Source organism: Calypte anna, chromosome 8, assembly GCF_003957555.1.
Source record: "Calypte anna isolate BGI_N300 chromosome 8, bCalAnn1_v1.p, whole genome shotgun sequence".
NCBI classification, from domain to species: Eukaryota; Metazoa; Chordata; class Aves; order Apodiformes; family Trochilidae; genus Calypte; species Calypte anna.
In genome coordinates, this window is record NC_044254.1 from 11,451,603 (window position 1) to 11,479,078 (window position 27,476).

Consider the following 27,476-nt stretch of genomic DNA (forward strand, 5'->3'; position numbering starts at 1 on the left):
TTTTCCCAGACAACAGAGAAACAATAATTAGGATTCCAATGTGGAACCAGAATATTCTTAGCATTTTTTTTTCCTTTTCAATTAAAACATTTCATTTTCATTAATTCCACATACTTAGTTTTGACAAGTTAAAACCATTTGTTTCAACTTCATTGCTTTGTTTTTAGTTACAATCTGATATATGAAAGTTCAAGTGATATTACTTTTGTATTAAACCATAATATAAAATACAATAGATATGAAAAGAATTGCACAGCCTGACTTTATTAAAAAATCTTACTGCAATGCACTGTATAAGAATTAATTCAAAACACTGGAATTTCCTGCAAAACAGTGAGTCTAAATTTCAACAATCAATGGATTTGCTCTGGTGCATTGCTTCCATCTGCTTGAGAGAAGATTAACACAGTTGCTCTGCATTGTCCAGATCTGGGAGAACCTAACTTAAAGCAGGAGATTATCCAGATTTACTTCCACATTTATATCTGCTGATTAATCCCTAAAAATGAAGAATTAGAAAATTATGAACCAGGCAATGAAGGGTCTTGTTAGGTCCTGGTCCTTCTCCAACAGACCAGTACTTGTGATGTGTCTATCAAACAAGATCCATGAAATGATCACATCAGCAGTAGAAATATAAAAAGTACATCTTGAGAAACCTGGGGAAGAGAGGCACATTTCCTTGTATTTCCTCTTTCATGAAGCTCTGTGTGCCCAGAGTTGATGCCATGGGTCTCAAAACTACCAGAATGCTCTTGAAAAGTAGAGCAAGCACTTATTATCAATATCATACCTGTTCAGTATGCTTAAAAATCTCATTTTAGTCAATTTAGGCACAAATTATGTTGTGATAGCAGGTATTTTTACAGTCTATACTTCTTTCAAACTTCATCATTTTAATTAGTCATGAAATTCATGTCTTATGAGTTAAGTTTGCAATGTGCTATATGCAATCCCCCTAGGAAGTACACTTTTAAAATATGTATTTATACTGCCTTACTTACAGGGCTTTGACTCAGGGAGAGAAAGTATCCTCCTTATCTGCTTGAGGAAATGAGTGGTTTGGCCCATATAAAGCAGAGTTTGAGAAAGTGCCAGGTGCAATAAACAAAGCTTGCAATTTCCCATTAGCTTCCAAAGCTTATTGAGGTTTTGTCCTACTCCTTGAAACTCTGACTTCACAGGCTTGAAAGAAATATTGGCGATGATGCTTCTTTTATGCTTGCTAAAAATTGACTGACCACAATGGTGGAACAGAATTTTCATCCAGCTTTGAAAAACTATCCTGAAACTCTGAAAGACACAGGAGAAAACATTGGCAAAATAATGGTTGATTATGATAGGGAAAAAAAAATTAGTCTGTCTTCTATTCTATGCAAAAAATCTTGGCCTCCTGAACACTGATAATTTCACCACACTGTATTACTCCCAGCTGCTGTGAAGCAATACATCATGCTAATGGGACTGGTTTGCAATGTATCTACACATTAAGCTTAAAATTTTTTTATGGCAACCTAGAGAATGATTTTGTATTTTTTCCTTTACTTAATATAATGCCAAATTATACAAAGTTTGATGGCACTGTTAATCTTGCAACAAAACCCTATAAATATACTGTCTTGGCACCAAAACATTGTTTCAGTACAATGGTGAGCCTTATCTTTCTTTAGCACTGCTGTGGGCTTTGATAGAACTTCTAAATACCTTCTGGAATATTAAATGTGCAAAGTTCAGATCAGAAAGGATTTTTAAATGACAAAACTGGATCTTGGTTCATAGAGCCCATTTTCCTCCCTTCACTCCTGCTCTACATGAATTAGAGCAAGGGAGAATTCCTATGTAGAGAGAACAGTGCCCATTTTGTTAGACCTTCTATTCAGGCCACAGAATAAAAACACAAATGGATCCACTTTTCACAAGAGGTCAGCTGTAGTAACTGTATCTTTATTAAAGGAGGTTACACAGGTTGGAAACCCACATTCTCTCTGATATGCCTGCTAAGAACTTCTCTGTGTGTAAGTGGCATTACTGATAGATACCATACAAGATTTGATTTCAGCACAGCTTCCTAAATCAAAGGTGAAGGCTGTGTGCCCCATATGCAGACTGCGAGCCAAAACACTGATAAATAAAGCAGATGACTCTTAGAGAGAACCAGTATGGAGTTAAGTTCTAAATTTATGCACTAACACTTTTTTCCCATTTAACAGACTTACAGACACCAAAGGCTAGGTGTCCTGTCCAAGCCACACAGTAAAGACTATCTCAAAAATCAAAACATAAAAATCATTTTTCCTCCCCAAAAGGATTTCTTTTTATCCTGTTTATTACCATAGTACAAGTACTTATCTTCTTTAAAATTACTTTCCTGATACTGCATTTCCAAGGGTCATTACTCCTGCTACAGATTGCCTGTAAACTGTGAGGGTAACAGGAGAGGATGCACAAGTAGAAGTCAAATTGTCAACTTCTATGACTGAAAAGTCATGATCAGCATTAGTGAATTCAGTTTACCCAACTGTTAGGTAAATAGCCTAGTGCAGCAACAGCACCTTAATAACAGCTTCTTTGATCCTCACTGTAATTCTCACTACTTTAATGCAACACTGTCTTAGTTATGTTGACCTATTTTTTTCTTGAGTTGATATAATAAACCAAATCATATTTAAAAAAAACACCCAAAAGTCTGTTTGGTTATTTTTAAACTGAATCAATTCCCTTGTAATCATACAGATATTCTCTTCTATTACACTGGTTTTAAGCTTGTAGAACACAATATAATGTGAACATACTGTGAGCACAACACAGGTTCCAAAAAAAGGCTGAAAATACTTTTATATACTGTGAACATTCTGCAGCTGCTCACAAACAGGTGGGCAGTCAAAACTGTAACAGCAACATTGGTATGTTCTCAATCCCACTATATTGCCACTATATTGTCAATATTGCCACCTTAGACTGTGCTGTGAAAGTGTGACCAAAATGACCAACAACTCACCAAAGAACTTAGAGGCTATTAGAATATGTACCCTTAAAACTAGCATTTTGAAATTATTATATGCAGCACATAGTTAGATTTTAAATAGTTTGGCGACCCTTTGCCTATGATGGCACAATTTCCTGAACTAGAATACTTTCTTGGACTTCTGTATCAGAGGGGATAACTGATAGTTGAATCACGATCCCTGAAAGTGTTTAAAAGACATGCAGATATGGTGCTTAGGAGTATGGTTCAGCACTGGATTCTGTAGAGTAAGGTTAATTGTTGGGACTCTATGATCTTAGGAGGTCTTTTCCAACCCGAACGATCCTTTCGTTCACAGCTGGTATCAATAACAGCAACCTGACTAAAAGCAATACTGATTTACAATAACTAAGAACTTCAGGTTTAAATTAAACATATGCAAAACGGAGAAATGGTGCCCTTTTCTCAAATCATCTGAATTATTTATTGAGACAAAAAGGTATTTCAGACAAACTTTTCTTTGAAATGTATTTCAGCATTGCCTTCTTCCCAAGACTTCTTATGCTCATACCAGGACTTCTAGGCACTTCTGTGTACAATGTGTACATATGCTTTAAGTAAGCTATGCAAAAAAACTTATCTAAATTTTTGACAAAAAGGATTCATTTACTAGTAGAAAAGGCACAAACCATACACTGCAATAAATCATGAATCGAAGAATTCTGAGAGCTTATTTTTACATTTCATACAAGCTTAGATTTGTTCCCACTTTACATCTGCATCAAAATTCTTTATTCTATAGTGATTTCATATTCTTAAAGAATGTACTGCACATTGTGAAAACCTCTTTATGATCTTTAACATGAATACATGTAGTCTTTTTTTTTTTTTTTGCATACGTCTTTAATTGCTGTCTTATCTGATCAACAGGGTGTGGTGACACCAACATCCTCACTAACTGCAACCACCTTCAACCCATGAAAACACATCTCTGAACTGTGTTTCTCATAATAACAAGCCCATCAGATATCTTCTACTGTACAGAGAGAATATTATAGAAAATACAAAAAAGATGTGCTGCTACAAAAATCAGTGAACTTGCTCTTATGAAAACTTCAGTGCAATTTAAATACACACATTGTCATATAACTTCTACTAATATAAACACTCAAGACAAACACTTTGTGAAGCTGTAACACAAATCTTATGAACTGTCAGCCATTCACCATTTGACAATACATGCATAGGTTCTAAGTGATTTTTTAGTAAAATAAATGCAGGATATGTCACCTAGGAAAGGACGTATTAGAAATTTGTGCCACCTACACAAAAACTGTATTTGGTTTACTGAACCCTCACTCACACTTCAAAGAACTGATAGCAAATGGAGGAAGAAAAGATGATTGCACTGGTCTGTACTCAAAGATGAAAAGTACAAGAACATTGTTAAGGTTCTCTCACCTGGAATTAGGCAAAAATTAACTGTTTTCCAAGAACATAGTGAATGGCTTCAGCTGCTGGGCTAAATAATTTCCGTTATTCTGTTGGACTCTCTTCAAATCATACATAAAGACAATTAAACTAAATACTAATGGAATAATTGTATCTACTATGGAGATAATTTCTTGTGTTTAATAAAATAATACATTACACAGTAAGAAATTTCTGATGCAACTATGAATATTTGATAAGCAAAAATTTTTACTCCTAGTAAAATGGCACTGAGTCCCAGTAGGATTTAAACTCAAAACCACCACCATGTTACTACTCTTTCCAACTACAGGCAATGGCTGGCTGGAGGCCCTCACTCTTCCCAGCATTTTTAGATGGAGGGACAAGTAATCATGTGCATGTGTGTATGAAAATCTAGCCAAGATGATGGGCTAACCACGAGGCCAAAATCACGATTATTAAAGACTGCATATGGAAAGGGTCATTTTGCTAGGACCAGTCCAACTACCAGTGAGCATATATATAGTGACTATTCATCATGTCAAGCACCTTGCCACAATGCTTTCATCTGCTAGCAGACAAATGCCTATACGAGACTGTTGCAGCTGTCAAGAGAATATTTGACTCAACATACATATCTTGGAATGGGCTCTGTAGGCAGTCTGGCCTCTGTCCTGAGGTATTGGAGAGCATAATTCCACAAAATGACAATGTATGAAACCACAAAAATTCAAACCATAGCCTTGATATTACAAGAATCCTAGTTAATGTCAGCTGTCACAACAGAGAGAAGCAGTTATTACACAAAAATGTCTCAATGACCAAAATCAAGATTTTTTTTTTCTCTCCCTTTTCCCTCAGCACTGTTTATCCCACAACTATCTAAAGGAAAACATGTTTGCAGGCTTTTGAACAATGACACACAACTAGAATTCTCTGTTCCTCAGCACAGACAGGCTTCCTGCCTGCAGTCTTAAAGACAGATGCACAGAAACAGAGTCACTGGCTCCAGTGAAAGAAGCTCCAATCAAACTGGAGCAGATTAACAAGTCACAGAAGATAACAAAGCATAAAAATAAATGCTACATTCTCAGGTGTAACAACATTTAAAGAAACTAAGTCTTGAGATGGTAAGATTGTCATCAGCTAGCAGAAATCAGTATAGCAATAAGATATTTCCTGCTATGAATAAAGAGGTATCAGCTTGGTCTATCAGAAATCACCCAGCATTTTTAAATGTGCATTTTAGTGCAGGTAGTGCCTTTATCCTAAACTGTCAGGGACACACTACAATTCTAAATAAGTAAAGAAAATAATAATTATCCACTCCTATTCATTTGCTCCTAATTCTTAATATAAACAAGCTACAATGGCTGATCAGTGGAAACTGCTGCAGTTCCTCAGGAAGTTTTCCATTAGAAAATCTGATAATTTGGGCTTAACTAGCAAGACTAGGTGGAGAATTGCGATCCATGAGCTACAATAAGAGATGCCACAGTTCCCTCTAGAAGCAAGGCTGGTCCTAAATGTATGCAGATCCCAGGGTCTGAAGAATTATGAAAGACAACAGACTGTAAGATAATAAAGAAATCTCTGCACTGAACTCTTTCTTAACCAGTATGTGAATGTCTCATGAATCAAGCAGTTATAATGCATTAATATGAGGAACAGGCATTCTAATATACTTCCTTTATGATTCAGTGAAATGTACATACAATCTATAAATTTTGGTTCGTGCTATGGAATCACAATTGCCATAGGTTTATATACCACTGAAAATATAGATCTACCTTTGTCGACCAGGACCCAGTTTTCCCCAGAATTATATTTAAGGAAATTTAATGATTGGCCTCTGGCTACACAACAGGAATACTCAAAACCAAACTAAAAGTATAAACTTGCCTCTTATGTAGGGAAGAGACGACAGAGGGTAAACACATAAAAATTCCAGATTAAAGAGGGAAAGATGCTGGCAGGACTTTTAATGGACTCTAAGAAACATACTGAAGGATTTAGTCAGGAAAAAATAAAAGACAGACATGTTTAGCCAAAGACTATGTGGTTCAAGGGCAAACCAGAAAGACAATGTTCCAGACACAACCCAGAGGGATCAAAGCACCTGAAGTAGGGAACACTTTCAGGGTGTGTGATTTTAATACAGATAATAAAAATACTATGTCATACTGTTACAGTAAAGGTCAACAGTGGCTTCAGAATTCCTGAGTGTTTTTGGGTATGCTCTGATATCTCTCATGGTATCCTTCATGAAAAATCTCAAGAAAAAATCTCCAGACTTCTAGGAAATTGTTTTTAACCTGAAGAGAGACCTTGAGATGCTTGCTCAGTAGCACTAGGCAGTTGAACAGTGGATTAAAGCACAACTGTGAGAGTGCTAAAATATGAAACCTTCTTTCAAGTTGTGTTCCAGAGACTCCAACCTTGGGACAGTAACCAGATTCTGTTTAGTTTCCAAAAAGATGGAAAACACATTGCCTCCAAAGCATGCAGCGCAAGACTTGGGTATGGTAAATAATGGAGAGGGTAATGAGATCTCTAACAAACACATTAAAGATTCTCACTTTAATTTGTCCATGTTTCCAGTTCAAATCATATCAGGACAAGAGATTCTTTTGAAAAATGTTAACCTCAAATTCCTTATAACAAAATGCAAAAGCAGTACAGTGGTAAGCCACAGAGTGGATTTTTTTTGTGATAGCATCACCCAAATCTAGCATTTTGTATTTATGAGAATATTCTGAATGAGAATGTTACAGCTCAACTCCAAATCTTCATTAAGAGTATATATTAAGGATGCACTAATGAGCAGTCAAGGATTAAGAAACAGTAAATTCGAGGGTGCCCACACATCTCAATGAATGCACATCTGTCAGTTTACACACCAGTTTCATTGGCACATGCTGCATTCAAACCGCACCCAGAGGAACTTACGGGTTCTCTAAAATTATACTCGTTAATTTAACTCTTTATGCAAGTTTACTGCTCCCTAGCATATTTATTTTAATAATATTGACCAACAATTTGGGTTGCCTTTTTTTTAAAAAAAAACTGTCACAAATTATTTTTTAAACTGTCATAGATTTTTTTTATTTGCGCACAGTGTCTTATAAATTAGTGCATGCTGGATGGGTACAGACCCATGTACTCTGCTCTCTTCCCAGTTAGCTGGCTGAGAAGGTATTTCAGGTCAGAAGTCCTGCAAGTTGTGCTGTTGTAGCCTTGTGTCTCAGCTCCTGTGTGGTGGCTCTCAGATGAACGTGGTTGAATCTGTCTTTGTAGATATGACCTAAAATAAAAATCTCTCAAAGCTAGCTGTTTTTCTTGTGTCAACTTCTGACTATTGTCACTAATCTAAAAGTTAACAAAATCTTAATATCTGCATTAAAAAAAAACTTTTAGTCTTGCATACTAGCAGTTTATTTACCATTCACTTAAGGCATCTGATAATAACAATAAAAAAGACTTAAAAATTTACATTTTTTAAAATGTTGCTTGCCCCAGGTAAGTGGAACTTTGCAAAATAAGTATTAACTGGAATTTAAATTGGAGTTGAAAGAATGAGATTTTTAAATAACTGTACTCAAATGATTTGTGAAAACTGAGAAGTGATTAAAGAAAATCTTATTAGCTTCAGACGGATTAAAGACTTAGGTCAATACTGAGATCTTTCAACCACCTCATAAGGTGGACTGATATGTATTATGAGTCCCATAACACATACTAATTTTTTTCCTCAGAGAACAGTGTTCTATTCACTGCACTTCCAGAAACTTTTCAGTGTGAACACAGCTAGTGGCTAAATCACTAGCAAATTGAATAATCTCAGCATTTCCTTCATGAACTGACTGCAGAAGCATATTATTAATTTAAGTAGACAATCCTTAAATGAAGCCTTTATTTTCTACCATTTCCCCTCACAGAATAAATATTTCCAACAAAAAAAGTAACAGAGTGGCAAACATGAAGCAATGACTACCAGAACCAATAACAAATTAAAAAAAGACAAAGAATTAAGCTGTTTAATAAAAAACCTACAATTCTTCCCCCCAGTAAATGAAGATGACTTTTTTTTTTTCCTCAAGAATATAGGATTTTCTCAGAATCCTTACAATTCGTGCAAGGGCTAATATCTTGCTCATATTACATAGAGTAAGTCACAAAGATATGTAGCAAGTGTTTAATCTTCAGTGGAAAGTCTACTGGTTAACCATGTAAACAAATTACTTAACATATTCCTTAAGAATCACTGCTTTTCCATCTCCAGTGTGGTTAACATTTGCATATCATTTCAGTAACACATGATTACAGTCAAGACATCCAGAGTCTGTGTCCCTTAACACAAAAATGTGGAGATTAATGTTCTCAGGTACTTGGTTCAACCAGACTAATAAATTTTCCTTCCCATGACATAACAGGTAATTTAGACAATCAGAGCTGGAAAACTTATGCTCAGCTAAATTAATAATGAGCCTACAGAATGCTTAAATTCAGAAAGACTAAGGGTAACAACATGCAAATTAACAAAATTATTAAAAAGTGCAATTGCAAGAAAAATAAATATAACATGGAATGTCTGTGAGGATGTAACATGCACAGGAACAAAAGATAGAAGTAATTTTCCTCTGCCTATGAGGCCAGCAATGGTACTTCTAGTGTCATGTTGGAAGACCACCAAATAGTTCATAGTCCATATGTAATCTAGATTTCTGTAAGAAAGTACAAGCACCACCATTAATCTTACAGGCAGAATTTGTCAGTGCTTTGTTTACAAGCAGCACAAAATTCTCTGATTTAACTTATCAAAATGCTAATGCTGCAATTTCCAAAGGGATTCATATAATTCTCACATCCAAACTGTACTGAAATAAAAGTATCCAGGTCAAATTAGTAATTGAACATATCACTATGAATTTCCCAAATCCCAAAATGCACTTACTCCTTCTGTCAGGACAGGTTTCTCTTATTACATCACTTTTTTCATATAGCTCCTCCATTGCTCTCCAGGTTTCAGCTCGGACCTCTTGATCACTTTTACCTGGAACATGTGCATCAGGTCAATTTGTTAAATAAAGATCTGAAAAAGAAACAGAACCGGACTGCTCATTAAAGTGTCAAAAACAAAAACAAACAAACAAACAAAACCCATGTGAAACAGTATTTCCCCTCTGTAATGGCCTCTAACATATTATCAGCAGAATAGTCATGATCAATATTCCACGATGTTTATTGTATACATCTATTTAGTTTAAATTAATGAAATCTATGACATTTCATTAACAACCAAATGTAGAAGTTGCACATGTGCCATAGGTTTAGGTACTGAAATCACAAATTCATGGTCACATATGTACTTAATAAACTTTCAACACATAGCAAACCCTATTTAAAACAAATGAATTTTGGTTACTCTAATTAAAGCCTGGATTGCTGCTGAAGTGCTACAAGTCTTTATAGAAGATAAATCTGTTTGATAGTTCTATGGATAATTTATACAACTTCAGTATTGGCTCTGTCTTTTTTCTTTCTAAAGAATACCTCCATTTATGACTTCCTGTTGAAAATTGTATATCCTTCCATAGGTTTTTTTTTTGTAAATTGATGGCAGTATTTATGATTTTTTTAGTAAGCACTTTTAATATATTATTTAAGGGACAACATTATGCTTATTACATGTTTTATGAAATGTTACCACAGTTTCAAACCAAATTAATTTAGTGCTGAAAAAATTACCCAAGCAGCTAATGAAACTGAAAAAGGAAGCAGTTACCATACTAAATAAAACTGAGAAAATTTGTATGTAATTTGAGAGTTCCAAGCCACATTACCTACATTTTAAAAATTACAGGATCTGTAACTTCTTTATAATTGGTAGACACTGCTAGACATTCTGACAGAGACACTTCTCACATACTTTGAAAACAATTCTTATTTGATTTCTAACCTGATTAAAGAGGTAACTGCAGGCATCCCAGTCAAAGAGGTGTTGGTCTTTGCCACATATATTAGTCTGACACAAAACAGGAAAAGGAAATAAATGCATGACTGAAATGTGCCTCATTGCCTTTGTGCTTGATAACATTTCTTTTTTGACAGTTCAATACAGATTTAAGAAACAGAAAAAGAGACTCCTTTGCAATTATTAGTTTTATTGTCCTTTGAATGCATTACACGATTCATTTACAGCACCTCTTTCTAGTAACACAGATCCTCTGCCATAATTTTTTTAAATCACATTTATGGACTGCACTAGTGGTTATTATACCATTGTGCTGGTGTATTAGCCCTTCAACTCTAGAAATACAAATTCAACAACAAATTCCCTATAACATGCCAATTCATATCTGTATACAATGCTGCAACAGTGTTAAATAGATTTTTTTGCTTACACTAAGAATCTAATTAGAAGAGTAAAGAATTTTATCCAGTGAGACACATTACACACATATTGAGAAAAAATATTCTGAGTGTATTAAAAAAATGAGCTAATTTTGCACTTTCTGATATTAATAACATGTTAGACTTTTAAATACAATTGCTCAGCAAGCAAGCATCACTCATATATAATGATTCACAGCATCTGGATTTACATCACATTTTGAGAAAAAGTTGCTTTTTTTATATATACAAAATCAACTCCCAATTTAGAAAAGAGTAAGAAAAACACCGTGTTGTTCATCACTGATCTGTGAACAGATAATTCTCCACTTTTTGACATTTAAATGAAAACTAATAACAGAAAATTGATTAATAACAGAATAAAAATTAAAGCATTTGATAAGGTTAAACTGAAAACTCAGGGCTACTCTAATTCTGTTGCAAATGAAGTCTTTTTCAAAATTTCCAATGATTTATATTAAATGTATTCCCAAGGATTAGAATTAGGAACTGCTAATGTCACATTCAGTTTGCTCCAAAAATATATATGCCATTGACAGTACTTTCTGTATAGAGACTGATGTGTTTTAATTTAAACTCTTTCATTGGATAAAACAAGTATCATATATAAATAGGTGTAAGTTTACCTCATGTAAAAATGAAGAATTACATATTTTTAGTTGCTACTAGTTATGCTCTCCAAATCAGACTAAAATCTGCTGAACTATGCAGAAACATGTCATACAGCAACAATAAAAAAATAATTATTAATCTCTGCAGAATTTTACCAAAAGCTACTTTTCCAAATACCCAGTCAGAAATCAGTCTGAAAATATTCACAGAAAGAGCTACACCATGGATTTCTACATATAAAGATGCTTTGTACTCAGCCCAATAAATTGAAGCACTCTCAGAAGAACAACTTTGAACAGATTTGATAACTGAAAGATCTCTGGCATTGGGTATTTAAAAAAATGCAATACAAGACCCTTCCCTGTATTAGTGCCCAAGACCTCTTCAACTGTAAACATGATTAGTTGTTGGTCTTTTATTTTACAAAGATACGTGGTCTCCATATTATTATGTTAAATTTAGGGTTTTTGTTGAAGTAAAAATTACTTCACAGTTATAAATATACCCATTTATGGCTAGAAACATCTATCGGATCCCAAAGTGCAGTTATCCTGACTGCAAGAAGTGTTCACAAAAGATGTAGGGCAAAGGTATTTTATTTCAGAGGTAAGGAACAGAATGGTCTTTTTGCCAGTTATTCACCAACCCCCCCCCAGCACAGCTAGCAGTAGAAGGAATAAAGTGCACCATGCAATGAAGTATGGAGCTGCCACTTTATTTATTTAAATAAACTAAGAACAGTTCATTTAAAACGATGATCTGTTTCATTCTTCTGCACCTGTGAGAAAATTTTCCATAGTATCTGTAAGGCCACTAGAAACATTAAGCACCCCACAAACCAAGGTGTGGGTTTGTACACACTTCATTTGTACACACACTTCCTTCTAAATCTTCCCCCTCCCATAGGATTACATGAACACAAACACCCTTATTTTCATTTTGTAGGCAAGAAACTAGTTTTAAATTATTTGTCAAAATAGCCTAATCTTCTATTGATCAAGACTACATTTTTATCTATTGAAAATGATGTGTTTGTGCCTTGTATTGTAGGATAAATTAATCAGTAACTTCAGATGTTTTCCAACCGTATTTTAAAAACCTCAAATCTTACTCAAAATTGAAAACAACTGGTGATTCATGGTATCAGGATGCACATGAATGGTGAGGGTCTGAAGTTAATTCAAATGTCAAAACACAGTGCCACAGGAAAACTAAAATTAACCTGCAAACTGATTTCACACAGACATTTAAAACAGTTAGTTATTACTTCTTAGGGATCATAGCCCCTACAATCAGTTCCTCTGACCTCAAAAGGGATATTTTAAACACTAAAAAGCTAGCCCCATGTTGCATGGATATACAAGTTTGCAATTCTATTCAAATCTCTAATGCAATATATATTTTTTAAAAAAGGAAAGGTCAAAACTCAGTGTAACAAATACAGTCTTGAAAAACAAACCCTGATTCATATCAAAACTAAAAGCAAAACTAGATTTTTTTTTTTCTTTTATCACAGTTATCTTAATGCAATGATTATATTTTTCTGCTTTTCTCAATTGTCAGTGCACTTAGTATGTACCTGATAATTTTCTCTCTCATGCCCAGATTTAAAAAAAAATTGTTTTGTTCTTGCTTTTTATTCCTTTGGAACAAGGATCTGAGAAGTAACCTCCAAAGTGTTCTAAATTCATACACAATCTGAACTGGGTGCACTACCATCATTCACCTATTACACCAAATGTCCTGGTGGAACATATGCCCAACTCCAGCTGGAGGTTTGTGATAGGTTAAATTTGGCTGAATGTGACACCTCAGAACAATAAAAAGGAAAACAAAATCGTATATGAATTCAGTAACCCACAAATCACATTCAAGAAGTTACTTTGGAAATTTAATCCAAATCCCAAGGAATGTATTCCGCAGCTGCCAAGCCTGTGAGATATGCGGCCATTTCATATTCATAGAATCATAGAATCATAGAATTGGTCTACTGCAGCTGATAGTTGAGGATCACTCAGAAAACGCAAGAAGCAGAGTATCTGTTACAGCCACTGACCACAAATAGTACAGATTTCCAGCTTCTCATAGGTATGTAATCTATTGATTCAAATACAAATCCTGGAACACTGCTTTCCCAATACTGTTTGTCCAAAAAGCGTTTATTTAAAAGGTTTCAGAATTTTACATGGAACATTTTTTCTCCTAAAAAGCTGTGACTGCTTTCAGCAAATCATCTATTTCAACAGCTGGCATTCTATATAATACACAGATTTATCAATTCCTGGTAGATTATTTCTCCAAGTTTCTAATTCAATTACAGAAATAGACTGTGTAGCCCATAAGGATCCTCAAGGAAACTAACTGGACCCTCCTTAGAATAACAAGCTTAGCTGCATATTTAACTGCCAGGGCTTCTGCAGATTTTTGGTTTTGCAGTCTTCTGAATAACTTTCTCTCCAAAATAAATGTATCACTTGACAGATAAACTATTTAGGATCTTTCCATTTTCTAGATGAGTTGTGTTATCTTCATGGAAAAGCTCTGAACCACCACATATTTGCTTAATGTTAAATAATGAAAACCAGAAATTCTGATTTAGGTACATTTCATAAACCTGTCAGCTTTAATACATGCTTGTAACTAAAGAATTTACTTTTCTAAATCAGCTTTGGACACAAATTACCTTGTTATTCATGTCCTCTCTATAGTATAGACTGGTCATAAAATGAAGGTATGAATGAAAAAAGTTACAATACCTAAGCTTAGTTCTACAAGCGTAATTTCTACAAGTTATTTTCAAACCAATCTTCTGCATTTCAGTTTCTTTTCTTAGACTTGTGATAAGCCCCAAAATTTCCAACAAGCTCTTAGTCTGAAAGTAAAAAAGCTCATGTTTCAAGATACTGACAATTTTGCTTAAAAATCCTTCCAAGAGCATATTCCATCTATGTGCTTGTGAAAAATAAGGGTTTAAAATTGTAGGTTATTGTTTTGTTGAGTGTATCTTTCAGTTTGGTAATGTTTGTTTGGTCAGTTTGTTGAGACAGTTTGTTGTATCCTGTTGTTTTGGGGTGTATTTGTAAGTGTATGTTTAAGGAACAAAAGCCAGACAAACAGGAGGAGTGGCCGACTGCAGGGGCCCGCGAAACGGACGTAACATGAAACCATTCCCCTCAGCAGCAGAGCGAAGCCCGCGAAATGTGAAACCGTTCCCATCGACAACAGAGAGAAGCCCGCGAAGCACGAACCAGTGGTGGGAGAGCCCGCGGTTTGGGAACCAATGATGAACTGATGGGAGACTGAGGGGAAGGGCTTTGTGAAAAGTATAAAGGGCCGGCTTCACCTTATTGAAGGTGCGAGCCGGTGGTGGGGCTGCGGCCCCCCCGGCCGCCCAGCGTGCTGCAGCACGCTGCTTTACTTACATCTCTCTCAATAAAAAGTTTTTGAATCATGTCAGCGTTTTTGACAAATTGGTGCCGTGACTCGGATCCTGAGACTCTGTGCTGCGAAGCTTTTCTCCTGGGTGGGCGCCCCATTCGCATGTTTGCGAGTGGACCTGGGGTTCAGCTCAGTGCCATAGATCTCAGAGATCATACCGAGAATCGAGAGAGATGTAAGTAAAGAAATTTTGTAGGATCCTACCGTAAATCATGTGCATGAAGACCCCGGGCAAAGACTCGCAGGAGACGAGTGAGTATTAAGGTGTTCTGTCCGGTTGGGGAGGGTTTCCCCCGGCTGGGGAGGATTATTTTCCTCCAGCCGGGGATGCCTCCGGCTGGTGCTCGGCCGGGGATGGATTCCTCCGGCCGGTGTGCGGCCGGGGATGGTTTTCCCTCGGTCTGGGGTTTCTCAGGCCGGGGACGGTTTCCTCCGGCGGTGTCCGGCCGGGGATGTCTCCGGCTGGTGCTCGGCCGCGGATGGATTCCTCCGGCCGGTGTGCGGCCGGGGATGGTTTTCCCTCGGTCTGGGGTTTCTCAGGCCGGGGACGGTTTCCTCCGGCCAGTGTTCGGCCGGGGATGCCTCCGGCCGGTGTCCGGCCGGGGATGGTTTTCCCTCGGTCTGGGGTTCCTCAGGCCGGGGACGGTTTCCTCCGACCGGGGATGGTTTCTCTGGCCGGGGATGCCTCCGGCCGGTGCTCAGGCCGGAGACGGTTTCCTCCGGCCAGTGCTTGGCCGGGGATGGTTTCCTCCGGCAAGTGCTCGGCCGGGGATGGTTTCCTCCGGCCGGTGGTCGGCCGGGGATGGTTTCCTCCGGCCGGTGGTCGGCCAGGGATGGTTTCCTCCGGCCGGTGCTCAGCCGGGGATGGTTTCCTCCGGCCGGTGGTCGGCCGGGGATGGTCTCCTCCAGCCGGTGCTCGGCCGGGGACGGTTTCCTCCGGCCAGTGTTTGGCCGGGGATGGTTTCCTCCGGCTGGTGTCCGGCCGGGGATGGTTTTCCCTCGGTCTGGGGTTCCTCAGGCCGGGGACGGTTTCCTCCGGCCGGGGATGGTTTCTCTGGCTGGGGATGCCTCCGGCCGGTGCTCAGGCCGGAGACGGTTTCCTCCGGCCGGTGTTTGGCCGGGGATGGTTTCCTCCAGCCGGTGGTCGGCCGGGGATGGTTTCCTCCAGCCGGTGGTCGGCTGGGGATGGTTTCCTCCGGCCAGTGTCTGGCTGGGGATGCCTCCGGCCGGGGATGGTTTTCCCTCGGTCTGGGGTTTCTCAGGCCAGGGACGGTTTCCTCCGACCGGGGATGGTTTCTCTGGCCGGGGATGCCTCCGGCCGGTGCTCGGCCGGGGACGGTTTCCTCCGGCCGGTGTCCGGCCGGGGATGGTTTTCCCTCGGTCTGGGGTTCCTCAGGCCGGGGTCGGTTTCCTCCGGCCGGTGTTCGGCCGGGGACGGTTTCCTCCGGCCAGTGTTCGGCCGGGGATGCCTCCGGCCGGTGCTCAGCCGGGGATGGTTTCCTCCGGCCAGTGTCTGGCTGGGGATGCCTCCGGCCGGTGTCCGGCCGGGGATGGTTTTCCCTCGGTCTGGGGTTCCTCAGGCTGGGGACGGTTTCCTCCGGCCGGTGTCCGGCTGGGGATGGTTTTCTCTGGCCAGTGTCCGGCCGGGGACGGTATTTCCTCGGTCTGGGAGAAACATTTTCTTCCAGCCAGGGACGGATTCCTTCGGCTCTTCCAGCCGGGGACGGTATTCCCTCGGTCTGGGGCTCCTCAGGCCAGGGACGGATGCCTCCGGCTTCTCCGGCCGGGGACGGTATTCCCTTGGTCTGGGAGAAATATTTTCTTCCAGCCGGGGACGGTTTCCTCCGGCCAGTGCTCGGACGGGGATGGTTTCCTCCGGCCTGTGCTCGGCCGGGGACGGTTTCCTCCGGCCAGTGTTCGGCCGGGGATGCCTCCAGCCGGTGCTCAGCCGGGGATGGTTTCCTCCGGCCAGTGTCTGGCTGGGGATGCCTCCGGCCGGTGTCCGGCCGGGGATGGTTTTCCCTCGGTCTGGGGTTCCTCAGGCTGGGGACGGTTTCCTCCGGCCGGTGTCTGGCTGGGGATGGTTTCTCTGGCCAGTGTCCGGCCGGGGACGGTATTTCCTCGGTCTGGGAGAAACATTTTCTTCCAGCCGGGACGGATTCCTTCGGCTCTTCCAGCCGGGGACGGTATTCCCTCGGTCTGGGGCTCCTCAGGCCAGGGACGGATGCCTCCGGCTTCTCCGGCCGGGGACGGTATTCCCTTGGTCTGGGAGAAATATTTTCTTCCAGCCGGGGACGGTTTCCTCCGGCCAGTGCTCGGCCGGGGATGGTTTCCTCCGGCCGGTGCTCAGCCGGGGATGGTTTCCTCCGGCCTGTGCTCGGCCGGGGACGGTCCGGGGACGGTTTTCCCTCGGCTTGGGAGGTTTATTTTTCTCCAGCCGGGGAGGGTTTGGCTCCTCCAGTTGGGGGGGACCGGTTCCCAAGGTGCGCCTGATTGAGATTTGAGTGAATGAGACGTCCTGAAGGGCGAAGCGAGTGCGGACCTCCTTGTAGTGCGGTTCTCAGAGCCCGCGAGGGACTGAGCCACGAACGGAGGGAAGCGTTTGAATTGTATGAAAGAAGGTACCTTGGAGGATAGGCCAAGAGGAGAGTGGGCCCATGTTTGGGATGTTTCCCCTGATGGCCCATTGGGGCTCGTGTTGGGGTGCTGGGGGATTTCCCCAGGAACAGAAGTTAGGCGGCAGCGGTGGCGGCTCGGCTGTCGCCGGGGTCGGCACACGGTTCCGCCGGAGTGGTCCTGGGGACTGCCCCGGGCCGGCGCCCCGCCTCGGCCGGTGCCTAAACGAGTGCTGCGGCAGCGGCGCGGCTGTTGCCGGGGTCGGCACGCGGTTCTGCCGAGGAGTGGCCCTGGGGATTGTTCAGGGCCTGCGCCCGGGCTCGGCCGGTGCCTAAACGAGTGCAGCAGCAGCGGTGGCGGCGCGCCCGTCGCTGGGGTTGGCACGCGGTTCCGCCGAGGAGTGGTCCTGGGGACTGCCCCGGGGCCGGCGTCCTGCCTCGGCCGGGGCCAAAACGAGGGCAAAAAAAAAAAAAAAAAAAACCCTGCCGAATGACTAGAAAGATTGCAGACACAGCTGTTGGTCGCGGCAGAGAAAAAACAAACAAAAAAAACAAACCGTAACTGAGGTTTTGTTATGCGCGTTCCTTGATTGTCGACTTAAAGGGCGAGTTAAACGGTGCCCCCTTTCTCGGGAAGGGAGGATTGGAGGCTGTTAATTCAAGGGTTGTTGGAGCCCTGTATATCTCCCCGGAACACAAGAAATCTGCCTTAATTTCTTAAGCCTTCCTAAAATTTTTGGTTGTAGATTTGTTAAGAGTTTGCTTTTTCTGTTTTTAAGAATTGCCTCCAATATTATGAGCAATCTGTTATAGAACTTTGTAAATCCCTTGGTTCTGATTGTGGATCTTTCTTTTGTGATTACTCTGTTAAATTGTTTTGTGGATTGCACCTAATCGTGTCCAGGATAAGACGCAAATTAAGCTGACCCCAGGAGCCGGGTAAATTGACCTGTGTCCCTTGAAGAGTGCTGCTTGCTGCCGAGAAGATGGCATTCCCCGGCGTTCCTTGCCAAAGAACGGCCGGCGGAGAGGCAGAAGAGTACATGTGGTGGGGAATCACAGGATGGAGGTTGTAATAAAGGTAGAATCCTATTGGTGCCCTGTTGCGTATGCGGTAGGCCTTATTGCTACTATCCTGGACATTATTACTGTGCGTATTGGGGTTGTCCTGACATTCTTGCAACAAAACAATAAAAATTGAAAGGGGGGATTGTGAAAAATAAGGGTTTAAAATTGTAGGTTATTGTTTTGTTGAGTGTATCTTTCAGTTTGGTAGTGTTTGTTTGGTCAGTTTGTTGAGACAGTTTGTTGTATCCTGTTGTTTTGGGGTGTATTTGTAAGTGTATGTTTAAGGAACAAAAGCCAGACAAACAGGAGGAGTGGCCGACTGCAGGGGCCCGCGAAACGGACGTAACATGAAACCATTCCCCTCAGCAGCAGAGCGAAGCCCGCGAAATGTGAAACCGTTCCCATCGACAACAGAGAGAAGCCCGCGAAGCACGAACCAGTGGTGGGAGAGCCCGCGGTTTGGGAACCAATGATGAACTGATGGGAGACTGAGGGGAAGGGCTTTGTGAAAAGTATAAAGGGCCGGCTTCACCTTATTGAAGGTGCGAGCCGGTGGTGGGGCTGCGGCCCCCCCGGCCGCCCAGCGTGCTGCAGCACGCTGCTTTACTTACATCTCTCTCAATAAAAAGTTTTTGAATCATGTCAGCGTTTTTGACAAATTGGTGCCGTGACTCGGATCCTGAGACTCTGTGCTGCGAAGCTTTTCTCCTGGGTGGGCGCCCCATTCGCATGTTTGCGAGTGGACCTGGGGTTCAGCTCAGTGCCATAGATCTCAGAGATCATACCGAGAATCGAGAGAGATGTAAGTAAAGAAATTTTGTAGGATCCTACCGTAAATCATGTGCATGAAGACCCCGGGCAAAGACTCGCAGGAGACGAGTGAGTATTAAGGTGTTCTGTCCGGTTGGGGAGGGTTTCCCCCGGCTGGGGAGGATTATTTTCCTCCGGCCGGGGATGCCTCCGGCTGGTGCTCGGCCGGGGATGGATTCCTCCGGCCGGTGTGCGGCCGGGGATGGTTTTCCCTCGGTCTGGGGTTTCTCAGGCCGGGGACGGTTTCCTCCGGCCGGTGTCCGGCCGGGGATGTCTCCGGCTGGTGCTCGGCCGCGGATGGATTCCTCCGGCCGGTGTGCGGCCGGGGATGGTTTTCCCTCGGTCTGGGGTTTCTCAGGCCGGGGACGGTTTCCTCCGGCCAGTGTTCGGCCGGGGATGCCTCCGGCCGGTGTCCGGCCGGGGATGGTTTTCCCTCGGTCTGGGGTTCCTCAGGCCGGGGACGGTTTCCTCCGACCGGGGATGGTTTCTCTGGCCGGGGATGCCTCCGGCCGGTGCTCAGGCCGGAGACGGTTTCCTCCGGCCAGTGCTTGGCCGGGGATGGTTTCCTCCGGCAAGTGCTCGGCCGGGGATGGTTTCCTCCGGCCGGTGGTCGGCCGGGGATGGTTTCCTCCGGCCGGTGGTCGGCCAGGGATGGTTTCCTCCGGCCGGTGCTCAGCCGGGGATGGTTTCCTCCGGCCGGTGGTCGGCCGGGGATGGTCTCCTCCAGCCGGTGCTCGGCCGGGGACGGTTTCCTCCGGCCAGTGTTTGGCCGGGGATGGTTTCCTCCGGCTGGTGTCCGGCCGGGGATGGTTTTCCCTCGGTCTGGGGTTCCTCAGGCCGGGGACGGTTTCCTCCGGCCGGGGATGGTTTCTCTGGCTGGGGATGCCTCCGGCCGGTGCTCAGGCCGGAGACGGTTTCCTCCGGCCGGTGTTTGGCCGGGGATGGTTTCCTCCAGCCGGTGGTCGGCCGGGGATGGTTTCCTCCAGCCGGTGGTCGGCTGGGGATGGTTTCCTCCGGCCAGTGTCTGGCTGGGGATGCCTCCGGCCGGGGATGGTTTTCCCTCGGTCTGGGGTTTCTCAGGCCAGGGACGGTTTCCTCCGACCGGGGATGGTTTCTCTGGCCGGGGATGCCTCCGGCCGGTGCTCGGCCGGGGACGGTTTCCTCCGGCCGGTGTCCGGCCGGGGATGGTTTTCCCTCGGTCTGGGGTTCCTCAGGCCGGGGTCGGTTTCCTCCGGCTGGTGTTCGGCCGGGGACGGTTTCCTCCGGCCAGTGTTCGGCCGGGGATGCCTCCGGCCGGTGCTCAGCCGGGGATGGTTTCCTCCGGCCAGTGTCTGGCTGGGGATGCCTCCGGCCGGTGTCCGGCCGGGGATGGTTTTCCCTCGGTCTGGGGTTCCTCAGGCTGGGGACGGTTTCCTCCGGCCGGTGTCCGGCTGGGGATGGTTTCTCTGGCCAGTGTCCGGCCGGGGACGGTATTTCCTCGGTCTGGGAGAAACATTTTCTTCCAGCCAGGGACGGATTCCTTCGGCTCTTCCAGCCGGGGACGGTATTCCCTCGGTCTGGGGCTCCTCAGGCCAGGGACGGATGCCTCCGGCTTCTCCGGCCGGGGACGGTATTCCCTTGGTCTGGGAGAAATATTTTCTTCCAGCCGGGGACGGTTTCCTCCGGCCAGTGCTCGGACGGGGATGGTTTCCTCCGGCCTGTGCTCGGCCGGGGACGGTTTCCTCCGGCCAGTGTTCGGCCGGGGATGCCTCCAGCCGGTGCTCAGCCGGGGATGGTTTCCTCCGGCCAGTGTCTGGCTGGGGATGCCTCCGGCCGGTGTCCGGCCGGGGATGGTTTTCCCTCGGTCTGGGGTTCCTCAGGCTGGGGACGGTTTCCTCCGGCCGGTGTCTGGCTGGGGATGGTTTCTCTGGCCAGTGTCCGGCCGGGGACGGTACTTCCTCGGTCTGGGAGAAACATTTTCTTCCAGCCGGGGACGGATTCCTTCGGCTCTTCCAGCCGGGGACGGTATTCCCTCGGTCTGGGGCTCCTCAGGCCAGGGACGGATGCCTCCGGCTTCTCCGGCCGGGGACGGTATTCCCTTGGTCTGGGAGAAATATTTTCTTCCAGCCGGGGACGGTTTCCTCCGGCCAGTGCTCGGCCGGGGATGGTTTCCTCCGGCCGGTGCTCAGCCGGGGATGGTTTCCTCCGGCCTGTGCTCGGCCGGGGACGGTCCGGGGACGGTTTTCCCTCGGCTTGGGAGGTTTATTTTTCTCCAGCCGGGGAGGGTTTGGCTCCTCCAGTTGGGGGGGGACCGGTTCCCAAGGTGCGCCTGATTGAGATTTGAGTGAATGAGACGTCCTGAAGGGCGAAGCGAGTGCGGACCTCCTTGTAGTGCGGTTCTCAGAGCCCGCGAGGGACTGAGCCACGAACGGAGGGAAGCGTTTGAATTGTATGAAAGAAGGTACCTTGGAGGATAGGCCAAGAGGAGAGTGGGCCCATGTTTGGGATGTTTCCCCTGATGGCCCATTGGGGCTCGTGTTGGGGTGCTGGGGGATTTCCCCAGGAACAGAAGTTAGGCGGCAGCGGTGGCGGCTCGGCTGTCGCCGGGGTCGGCACACGGTTCCGCCGGAGTGGTCCTGGGGACTGCCCCGGGCCGGCGCCCCGCCTCGGCCGGTGCCTAAACGAGTGCTGCGGCAGCGGCGCGGCTGTTGCCGGGGTCGGCACGCGGTTCTGCCGAGGAGTGGCCCTGGGGATTGTTCAGGGCCTGCGCCCGGGCTCGGCCGGTGCCTAAACGAGTGCAGCAGCAGCGGTGGCGGCGCGCCCGTCGCTGGGGTTGGCACGCGGTTCCGCCGAGGAGTGGTCCTGGGGACTGCCCCGGGGCCGGCGTCCTGCCTCGGCCGGTGCCTAAACGAGGGCCAAAAGAAAAAAAAAAAAAACCCTGCCGAATGACTAGAAAGATTGCAGACACAGCTGTTGGTCGCGGCAGAGAAAAAACAAACAAAAAAAACAAACCGTAACTGAGGTTTTGTTATGCGCGTTCCTTGATTGTCGACTTAAAGGGCGAGTTAAACGGTGCCCCCTTTCTCGGGAAGGGAGGATTGGAGGCTGTTAATTCAAGGGTTGTTGGAGCCCTGTATATCTCCCCGGAACACAAGAAATCTGCCTTAATTTCTTAAGCCTTCCTAAAATTTTTGGTTGTAGATTTGTTAAGAGTTTGCTTTTTCTGTTTTTAAGAATTGCCTCCAATATTATGAGCAATCTGTTATAGAACTTTGTAAATCCCTTGGTTCTGATTGTGGATCTTTCTTTTGTGATTACTCTGTTAAATTGTTTTGTGGATTGCACCTAATCGTGTCCAGGATAAGACGCAAATTAAGCTGACCCCAGGAGCCGGGTAAATTGACCTGTGTCCCTTGAAGAGTGCTGCTTGCTGCCGAGAAGATGGCATTCCCCGGCGTTCCTTGCCAAAGAACGGCCGGCGGAGAGGCAGAAGAGTACATGTGGTGGGGAATCACAGGATGGAGGTTGTAATAAAGGTAGAATCCTATTGGTGCCCTGTTGCGTATGCGGTAGGCCTTATTGCTACTATCCTGGACATTATTACTGTGCGTATTGGGGTTGTCCTGACATTCTTGCAACAAAACAATAAAAATTGAAAGGGGGGATTGTGAAAAATAAGGGTTTAAAATTGTAGGTTATTGTTTTGTTGAGTGTATCTTTCAGTTTGGTAGTGTTTGTTTGGTCAGTTTGTTGAGACAGTTTGTTGTATCCTGTTGTTTTGGGGTGTATTTGTAAGTGTATGTTTAAGGAACAAAAGCCAGACAAACAGGAGGAGTGGCCGACTGCAGGGGCCCGCGAAACGGACGTAACATGAAACCATTCCCCTCAGCAGCAGAGCGAAGCCCGCGAAATGTGAAACCGTTCCCATCGACAACAGAGAGAAGCCCGCGAAGCACGAACCAGTGGTGGGAGAGCCCGCGGTTTGGGAACCAATGATGAACTGATGGGAGACTGAGGGGAAGGGCTTTGTGAAAAGTATAAAGGGCCGGCTTCACCTTATTGAAGGTGCGAGCCGGTGGTGGGGCTGCGGCCCCCCCGGCCGCCCAGCGTGCTGCAGCACGCTGCTTTACTTACATCTCTCTCAATAAAAAGTTTTTGAATCATGTCAGCGTTTTTGACAGTGCTTTCCAATAGGAGTTGCAGGATTCCCTAAAGCATGCTGCTTTCTATGAACCCCATGAAACACACCAGCTATTGTACCTTCTCTAAGGGTCTACTTCATCAGCATATATAACACTGGACATAGAACTCAACTGTGTCTCTTTCACACAAATGTGGATCACACTGTGTTTAACAAACATAATTTGTGGGGTTGATCCAAAAGAGATTACAACTCTAGCAGCCAAAACTGTTGTTTCACTTGCCATTTCATCCTTGCATCATGTCCACTTACAGACCAGTGCATTGCATATGAAGTATTTCCTAAGGCATCACAGTTTACAAATCTCCAAGTTAAAGCAAGCTGAAGTCAGCAGTGATTTAGGCCTCTATGTCAGACAAAAAGTTGATTCAGGAAGGGCTTAATAAGTAATTCAGACACCTCCACATCAGTGGAAGAAAGGCAAGGAAGGAGGGAAGACAGATGATGGTATGAAAACCACAAGGAAAAAAAATCTGGCATGGAGGCAAACTGCACAGGGAGTTATAGTACACCTTAATTGCTTTTAATAATATGAATAGAAGTCTCAGAGCTGAATGTATCTGAACAACAGAATTTCTGCTTACTTCAGTCCAAGGATTCACTCACATAGTGACATTACTCATGCATTTCTTACTCTCATCTATTTTTTCATTGTTCAATGTATTTCTGCTTATCAGCAGTATGTAAATCAAGTATTTGTGTGAGAAACAACCTCAATCAGCCTACCACCTAAGAAAATAAAAGTAAATTAAAATACTAAAATACAAAAGAAATAACTGAAACTGATTTCCTGGAAGCGAGTCAAGTTTTCCTCTCATCAACATTCAGCACCAGTGCTATAGCAAGCAGAAGGAAAAAGAAAGCAAACACAAAACAATAACAAGCAGAAAGAAGAGAGGAGGAAACATTTTTTTTCTTAATTTAGAGAAAGTCAGAGCATGCAACACTTATGAAAGTCTTCTTGCAGCAATCTGTACTTCCATGGGACAAGCAAAAAGATATTTTAATTAATTTTGCGTGTATTTTTGTATTATCCAGGAAGTTAAAAGATACATTTCCAGAAAGAATGGAGCCAAAGATGTGCATGCAAATATCTCAGTTTTTAACAGATTATTTTTCCCCTTTATCTTGCAAAGTACTCAAGCAATAAGGCCAGTATACACAGTACACAGTACACTATCATTAATATCAGATGACATTCTACATCTGTATTTCACAAAAACTGTTTGCTTCCTCACTAAAGTTAATTTATTGGTAAGTGGGGGACAAGGTAATGAGAGGCAAAAAGAGGATTTTCAGGAGACTAAAAACTAATGTCTGATGGGTAAGTCAAATATTACTCGATTATTATCACAAACACTATCTCCATCAGTGTAATTATTTCAGATTATAATTTTAAATTCATCTTCTGTTACTTCCATTTTCTTTTAATTGCTTCAGATACAGAAGTAGCAAAAGTATTTAAAAAATTATCATGCTTATTTTTATCAAGTACCTCCTCCTTTCCTACGACTCATTGCAAAAAAAGCAATTTCCATCATTATTGCAGCACATTGCCTGTCTAATAAGGGACTAACAATATTGCATCTTTGACTATGAGAAGTTTATGATCAGGATAAGTTTAAAAGTCAGTAAGTCTAAATCAGTGCTTCAGTTAGTCTTCTAATGTCTTGCAGACACTTCTAACATTTTTCCCAAAGTATGAGACAGACCAAACAAAAGGCCGTTATTCAGAATTTTAAGAAGTTAATAGACCTACATAATAAGTTCTAGAAAAGACTCCCATTCCTTGAGATTTAACAGACTACAGAAGAAATTAGGTGCTTTTATCACCCTGTTGCCATTAAATTATAGTAGAATTTATGGATTCTTGTTTCCTAATTTTGTCTGCTTTATCAAAATATACAGAATTCATATAGTGGTTCTTCGAATCAATTTAACAACGAAATATACCTTTATAAAACCAGCTGGTCAAGAGAGGTGATTCTCCCCCTCTACTTTGCTCTTGTGAAACCCCTCCTGGAGTTGTGTCTCCAATGCCAGAGTCCCCAGAGAAAGGACACAGAGTTTCTTGAGCATGTCCAGAAGAGAGACACAAAAACGGTAAGAGGGCTGGAGCAGCTCCTCTATGAAGACAGGCTAAGGAAGTTTGGGATTATTAAGCCTGGAGAGGAGGTTCCAAGGTGACCTCATAGCAGCTTTCCAGTACCTGAAGGGGGTGCTACAGAAAAGCTGGGGTAGGTTTTTTTGCACAGGTGCGTAGCAAGAAGAGAAGCAGCAATGGCTTAAAAGTTGAAAGAGGGGAGATTCAGATTAGGTATTAAGAGGCAATTCTTTCCTATGAGGGTGGTAGGGCACTGGGAACAGGTTGCCCAGAAAAGTTGTGGATGCCCTCTCCCTGGAAGTGTTCAAGGCCAGGTTGGGTGGGGCCTTGAGCAAGGAGGTGTCCCTGCCCATGCAGGAGTGTTGGAACAAGATGATCTTTAAGGTCCCTTCCTACCCTAGCCATTCTATAATTTTGTATCATGATCTCTTCAAAAGCAGCTGAAACAAGGAAATGTATGTGCTTTCAATTTTTATATACATGTGAATTTCCTGGAGAACAAACAGAACAAGAACTCTGCATGATGCAGAATTAGGTTTCTGTGAGCCACCTATATTACATCTTTATTTCAAGAATTTATTCATTCCTCTTTGCAAATACTCACATGGAAGGCACAAAAATGAGTTATATATATAGATTCATACCAAGATACTCAACACAAAGTCTTTCACACAAGTCCAAACAGGCTTTTTTTGCGTTTTCATAGCCATAATCACTATGCCACAGTTTGGTGGTTATCCAGAGGTCCTCCTGCTTAACACCACTCTCTTTGAGGGCTTTTTGGAGAACAAATTCACAGAATATCATTTTGCTGTGTCAATATGACAAATGCCACATTTTTGTAATGCATAGACCACAGTATCATGGGAATAGTCAGCCTGATGGGAAGTACCTAAACAAACAAAACCAGAAGGGAAAGTTATCAGTGAATTACAAGACATATCTTAATTTTTTTTTTTAATTTTTGTTTTCCTTTTTTTTTTTTTTCACAGAACCTTCCATTTTCCTAAGAGTAAAGAAATGAGAACCGACAGATCTCTAGGCAAGGAAAAGACATGGAGTACTAGAATGCTGAAACTGATAATAAATAAATCCACCGAAGTCAAGTATAAACAGCATTTAATTGTAAAGAAGTGATTTCAGAAGTCAGGCTGAAGACAAAGAGAAAACATATACTTAATGAAAAATTAGTATATGGCACAGTTTCCACTTAGAAGCACAATATTTACTGAAGAAAATACAAACAAGACATAAAATATAACTTAAAAATCAATTTACTTTGCAGAAAGCACATCTTGAAAGCTTTATTTTCTTGAACTCCTGGTAGCTTCAAGTCATTATTGCATTGTACAGTTCCATACTGAGATATACTACAGGTGCTATTAATACAATGTTAGGCTCAACAGTAACCAAAACAGTGGACTCCTACACAAGAGTTACAGAATGGCCATACAGGGAATTTCATGGAAAAAAGCATCACAGAATTGTCAAGTTGGAAAGGACCTCTAAGATCACCCTGTCCAACTGTAAACATCATATCCCCTCCCTTCATTGCACCCCCTCTTCCCCCCAATAAAGTAGTACTGTAACTCTGAGTAGGTGTGCACTGGATGTGTATATTGCATATCAAGGGGACGGAAGAAGGAGACTCAGCAGGAAAAGCAACCAGCAGGAGGACTGTCAGATAAAGACTGGCTGAGGGCCAGGAGGATGATGTTTCTACTTACTCTTTCCTGTTCCTGTTTTTCCTGCCATGAGCCCCTCACCCATGCCCCCTCACTCACACACTTCCCACAAACAGTATTTTCTACAGTTTGT

At 43.4% G+C, this 27,476-nt stretch overlaps 1 pseudogene; it reads right to left on the bottom strand.

The window, feature by feature from the left end:
• The window catches only part of LOC103525981, a 62,497-nt pseudogene that overhangs the window by 20,991 nt on the left and 14,030 nt on the right, over positions 1 to 27,476 (bottom strand).